Raw genomic sequence first — 7,259 nt, 5'->3', positions numbered from 1 at the left:
TCTGGTATTTTAAAAGTATTCACACCGAAACTGATATTTAAGAGAGACAGTTTTAATTTTAATTGTTGTTTCTCTAGAAATGTTGTTTACTGATTCCATAGAATTTGAATATGTTTGCACTCCCAGAAAAGGTGTTCTATTGTTTTAATGTGTTCGCTTCATATATCACATAAATTTGTGTTGGATAGGTTGCACTTAAAAAGGCATTTTTTTTGTAGCTATGATTCTATGGACATATTTATATTGAAATTTTCTCAGTGTGCTATCTGTAGTTGTTTTATATGGCATGATACATATTTGTTTCCAATTAAATTCTTGTTCTCGAAGGAGGCTTTGCCATTTATTTTGAATCTTGGAGTTTTCTGCAGGGTGTTTAATTTGTAGTTTGTAAAATATTTTGTTTGTTTTGTTTTGTTTTGCAAGTATGTTTTCCGTGAATGATGTTTGAGTACATGGTGTGTTATTTGTACTGATTGTAGATTTAATATGTATGGGTATGCTTTTAATTAATGTGTAACACATTAGAAATTGCCTGAAGGTATTCCGTATATATAACATATTTTCTCAAAAGAATAGAAGTCTTTTATTCTGTAATCGTACAATTGGTCGACATATTTAATGTTTTTTGTCAAACCAATGTTTATAGAAAAAAATCTTATTGTTTGAAGTTATGTCTTTATTGTTCCATAAAATAGTTTTACTGGTGATTTGGGTTTCTAGATTATGAGTAACATTAGTCCATGCCGATAAAACATTAGATAGAAATATGTTTTCGTTTGCAATTTCATGCAAAATGGTATTGCTGATGTTACATTCCAAAAGTAAGGAGTCACCATAGTTTTTAATGTTTCCTGGTAGAATAATTTACATTTACTTGTATTGGTATTATCTAGATATCTTATAACCCAGCTGCATTTGATTGCATTCAAGAATGAGTCGATGTCCGTTAATTGGATACCTCCATTTTCTACAGATTGAATTAACTGAGTTCGCTTAATTTTATCAGGTTTACCGTCCCATATGAAATTTAATATTTCTGAGTGAATATCTTTAATAATATCATTTGGTGGGTTTGGGATAACTGTTAGTGTATAAATTAATTTAGGGAGTGCAAACGTTTTTTAACACCGTGTTTTTTCCGATTATTGTACGTTTACGATGCTGCCATAAATTTAAACAATTTTAAAATTTTTGCAATTTAGGCAGTATGTTTTGGGTTATTCCTAACGTTGTTGCTTCATCTAATGTCAAGTGGAATTTCATTTTTTTTTATGTTGAATATTACTTTGTTTAAATTTACCTAATCGTAGCACAGCGCATTTACTTTTGTAAAGTTTAAGACCCGATGCCATTCCAAAAAGGGTAAGCGATTCTATAAGATTATTGAATGAGTCAATACTGTCATTTAAAAAAATATGTTGCGTCGTCAGCAAATAGGGACTGTTTAATATCTTCGTCAGGTTCTAGCGATATTCCATTTATATGTTTATTTGATTGGATATAGTGTGATAGATACTCGATGCATATAATAAATAGTGAAGATGAGAGAGGACATTCTTGTCGTACCCCTCGTTCGATGTTAAAACTGTTTGAGAAGAAGCCATTGTTAATTATTATACTGTAAATATCGGTATAAAGTAGTTTTACCTATTTAATTAGACTTTCACCGAAATTCATATTTTCTAAGCAAGAGAACATAAACGAATGGTCTAGTGAATCGAAAGCCTTTTCAAAGTCTGCAAAGAAGATGAGGCCAAAATTGTTTGGTTGGTTGAAATAATTTATGCATTCTTGTATCAGACGTACATTTTCACCAATGTACCGTCCTTTAATAAAACCAGATTGAGATCTTGAAATGACTGATAGTAAAACTTTTTTGATTCTGTTTGATATACTTTTAGTTGCAATTTTATAATCATTGATAAGTAGACTAAACGTGCGCCAGTTTGATAAGGATTCTAGGTTTTTCCAGGTTTTGGAATGAGTGATATTATACCTTGTTTTTGTAGCGTAGTTAGATTTTTGTTGTTAAATGAATAGTTAAGTGAATTAATTAAATGTGTTTTTATATCGTTCCAGAATATTTTTTAAAATTCGACTGTGATGCCATCAGATCCTGGACTTTTGTTATTTTGTATTTCTTTAAGTGCTAATCCACATTCATATTCATTAAGTAATCTGTCGCACAGTTGTTTTTCTTCTTGATTTAAAGCATGATGTGTATTTTTAAAGAGGGTGTTATTTTCAACATGTTTTCGTTTATAGAGGGTTTCGAAAAATAAACGTTGTTCTTCTAGTATTTGAGTTCTGTGTGTTATATCTTCGCCATTAACTACTAATTTGTGTACAGTTTTTTGTTCACTTCTACGTTTTTCGATGTTTGTACATGTATTTTGTATTTTTTTTCATTGTGTTCAAAATGCTGTGCACGTTGATGTTATTTCATTCTCAATGTCTTTGGTATCGTTTGTGTTTGTTTTATGTAATTGTTTCTCAAGTGTTTCAATGATTTTGATGTTTTCAGTTTTAAGTTTTCGTGTTTCTTTTTGTTTAAATGATGTGTATCTAATTGTTGTGTTACGTGTATTTCCTTTAATTACTTCCCATAAGGTGTTTGGGTTCGCATCTTTATTATTTTGAACTGTATTAAGTATTTCTTGTTTAATTTGCGTTTGGTATTGTGTATCTAATAATATGCTGTTATTGATTTTAAAGTATCCTGGGCCTCTTTCAGGTTCTGTTTTGTGTAATTTGAGTTCAACTAGAGAGTGGTCAGTCATATATCCTGGTTTTATGTTACATGTGTCAATAATGTTGCAAAGTGACTCAGATATTAAAAAATAGTCTAATCTACAAAATATTGTTGGTTTTGTGTTTGAGTGCCAGGCGAATTTGCTTTCGTTTGGATTATTGTACGCCAGTAGTCTATCATATTGTAATTTTTAATTATGTTATTCAAAATGTTTCTATTTTTAGAATGAGCATAAATGTTTCCCTTCTTTTTATCTAATAATGGGTTAAGAACAGTATTGAAATCACCACCGATTATAATGTTTTTATCTTGGTTATTAATTACAAACGTTTCGTAAAATGTGGAATCATCTATGTTAGGGCCGTAAACGTTGATTAATGTTAATTGTGTTTCATGTATTTTGATATCTATACTTGCTTGTCTGCCAATTATTATTTCGTTTAAGTTATCGACTGTGATCCCTATATTGTTTTTAATCAGAAAGGCAATGTCTTGTTTATTAGTATGTTGTCCGATGAGGTAGATGACTCCGTCCCATTCATCTTTTAAGGTTTGTGCTAAAGTATGTGTTTCATATCCCAAGTCTCAGCAATGGATGTTTCATAAACAATACATTGTATTATGCTTAACAAAATCATCCGTGAGAACGTATTTTTTTCTCTATGCAACCATATATAGATTAAAAGGAGACAACAAAAAACATTATATGTACAAAAACAATATCTGACAATTTAGTCAGACAGCCTTAGCATGGATTTGCTCTATAAACACATGTTATACAATTTGTGACAATGTATAGCTATATCGACATAAAATATGCAGCTGGAAATCATACCGAGTGTTAATACAAGAAAATGAACTAAATCCTCTATATTATTACATTATGCAGTGCATTGCATAAATTTAGTTCACATCTTATTATATTAACAGTGATTAAATGAATAAAGATTAACATTGGAAGGTTTTGTGGATTGTAATAAATTCTTACAATTATATCCTATAAAGGGATTATATTTGATTAAAAATAATTGCAATATTTAGTGCAGTGTAAAGATTATCTTATCTTTTAAATTAACTAGAATTTCAGTTTGCACTGCACTGCGAATATTTACACATCTTTATCGTTTGTGTTTCAAACGATACCGTAGAAGGCTATGCAATGACAAATGTTTACTAGGATAGTATTACTAGGACATGTACTATAAATGAAATAATAGCATCGTAAATACATACATACATGAATATAGAAGCAAAATGAGACAACACATTTATGTATGCTTCCCTTTTGCCTTAAAAAAGAACGTGAAAATGTACCATTAAACAAATATTATCTGCGCAGCAACTGAAATGGTTCGAGAAATCAAAAATGGCGACCGGAAGACATCGCCACAGTATGGTCTGTGTGAAGGACAGTGTGTTTGTACTGGGAGGCTATAACTTCGGCACGGTGTCGACGGTAGAAGAATTTAAGATACAGACGAACACGTGGGACATGGCGGGGCAGTTGATTCACGCCGTGGAGGGAACATCGGCCGCCGTGCATGGGGAACGCATCTTCCTGTTCGGCGGTTGGAAGGGATTCACCGAAGAGACGACGGTCATTCAGTGCTTTGATACATCAAGCACTACGTGCACGGTGATAGGCCACTTGCCGTCGCCGCAGAGACACTCTCGTGCAATCACGTTTAAGAAGAGAACCTACATCGTTTTCACAAATTGGGGAAATTCATTCGTTCAGGTCTGACGGACGAACGGAGCTCGTGCATAGAATGGAGAACTTTTACAAGAAGAATTTTGGTTTGATTAGAGAATCGTCAACTCTGTACATTCTCGGAGGCTGCGACGAGCCTACCGGAAGGGACGATTATGTGAAACGCTATGACGCAATTATTCGTGTAATGGCAGATGACAACGATGGCATCTTAGCGGAGCAACTTCCGGTTCCGATGGAGGTGTTTGGCTGTTTCCGGGCGGTGATCAGACAGAAATATCCGCTAGTCGAGTTCAACGAGAGCTTAGCATTCAGCGACATTACTCTCCATGCATTGTGAAATGTGTTAATTCGAATTAATATATTTAAATTTCCTAAACACATTCTCATTTGAAGCAAAGATTGAACGTATTTTGTTATATTTGATTTTAAACGGCATGCATTTGTCGTACAAAGACATATATAGTATTTATTAAGCAATTATTTATTTTACTATTATTATTTTATTTAGCAATATTATTTTAGAAAGCTGTCAATTTGTCAAAATGTGATCGTACATATTACAGAGTCTTATATAAATTATTATAAATATTTATCGCATTTAAGTATATTTATTGGATAACTTGTTTGTATTTACCTATGATACTGAATTGTATTTCTTTGTTTATGAACACTTTAAATAAACATAAGCATACCGTGTTTTTTTAGAATATTGATAATATTTATCCTAATTCATATCGTTATATATATATTAAGCGAGTTTTAATTGAAAATCTAATTGCCGAGTGTGTTTCTTAAAAGAGAAATAAAGATGTAAACTTTCTTTAAGTATTATACAGCCATGTTTTAAAAGACGATTCGTGAATGAAAGTATTGGCAGAAAACTTTAATCTTGCGACACAAACTCGCAATAAATGGTTTGAAATGATTAAGATCTCACAAAGTTATCTTACAATGTGATTTGAATTTCAAGCCAAATTAAAAGCCGTAACATTACGATTAAAGTGTAGAGACTGTAATCAATATTTGATTTCATGATCACGTAATTTTTTAACAAACGATGCAATGCCAAGAATGGTCATATGAGTCTGGGATATCAAGTAAAGATGGCAAGATTGTTGATCAGGCATTGCAAACAAAGTACATATAATTATCCTCCAGGAATTGTTACGGCCGGGGATATCGTGAAGGGATCGTTTAAACGAGCGCAATCTTACTTTTGCTTATTTTCTTCTTCATTAGTTATGCTCATATTGCCTCCATTGCTCGATTGCCATAGAAATTAAAACGAGAATTACTAAAATCGTGCGTAAAACGGATATTAAACCCTCATAATAACTTTGTTAATTACATATAACAAGAAGTGTTACGCTTAATATTCAGCACTGCGACGTTATGAAAACAGTATTGAGTGCACGTCTTATTGGTAAGTTAACAGAAACTTAGATTAGAATGCAACTGATCTACACATTTTTCAGCGAGATCACACTTCAAGGGAGACAATTACGAGCTAAAGAAATTTTGTCATCACAGAAGTAGTTTACCTTTGTAACACTCTCGGTCCAGTTAGTGCCCGAGCGCCCTTGAATATGAAGTGATGTATTACCCGGTAACCTGCAATATTTACCGAGGCAGTGAAAGTCGGTGAAAGCCATTTCACGAAACGAATAGGAAAATCTAAAAGCGTGTAAAATACAAAAAATAAAACTGTCAGAATCGCAATGTGCACATATTGTTTGATAGTCTTCTTAAAGGGAAAATGCTCGTTTTTCGATTTGATCTTTAACTTGACAGATTATGCAAGTTCAAGCAATAAAGGTAATCATATATAGAAACCCCCTAGAACTATGACCAAGAGAGAAACTCTTCTAAACATATGCTAGTTATAATTTTAGGCAAAAAGGTCGATTGTCTAAAACACGAAACATAATTAAAATTGTTAAACTGAGTTGACGTATTTTCAGAAATCGTATATTGTTTGATGGATCGATACATTTAATGGATGAACATTATTTGTGCGGAGATGGGGACTTTTACCCTGGTTGGCGATTGCTTCAACATTTTGGAGTCAGATAAACTAACTGTTTTGTTTCTCGAATATTTGACAATACAAAATTTGTTTTATTGGAAATTTATCATAATATTATGATATAATGCTTGTTTAAAGCTATTTGCGGCATGTTTTAAAAATACATCGATATTGATTATTTCAACAGGTATGTAAAATTACTTTCAAATGGTTTTGAAATGCACAGTTGAATGACGGTTAAGACTGTCCGTCTGGCATAGAATCATTCACGACGTAGCAATGCCATCAAACAATTATCGTGATGTAATTTTACTTTAAAATAGTCCAACAGTCAAACATCCGTACATAAACACATATGCAATAATTTCATTTTTGCTAAAGTTGACCGGTTCGCTATAAACTGGAGACAAAATTGACAAATTTTATTTGGTCAGCCATAAGTATTAAATTATTTAATTTTAAATGAAGTTTGTCATGTATATCACCAATGCTGTTTAAGTGACTTTTCAAAAGTTGTCCTTTTTAAGGCCCGGTGAAAGTATTTTGGGTTACATGGGGCGGATTATTGAATAGTATCTAACCGTTCAAAAGCATATCAAATGTACAACACATGAAATAGTAACGTGTATTTGGCTCATGCTTGTAATCACGTTTCAGAAAAGTCATACTACTGTGAAAGTCGTAACAATATGTGTCTTGTTCTGATAAAACTGGGCTTAATACATATGCGTAAAGTGTCGTCCCAGATAAGCCTGTGCAGTCCGCAC

The sequence above is a fragment of the Dreissena polymorpha genome, chromosome 2 (assembly GCF_020536995.1).
Source record: "Dreissena polymorpha isolate Duluth1 chromosome 2, UMN_Dpol_1.0, whole genome shotgun sequence".
In the NCBI taxonomy this organism is placed as follows: domain Eukaryota; kingdom Metazoa; phylum Mollusca; class Bivalvia; order Myida; family Dreissenidae; genus Dreissena; species Dreissena polymorpha.
Note: the sequence above shows the minus strand (reverse complement) of the source record.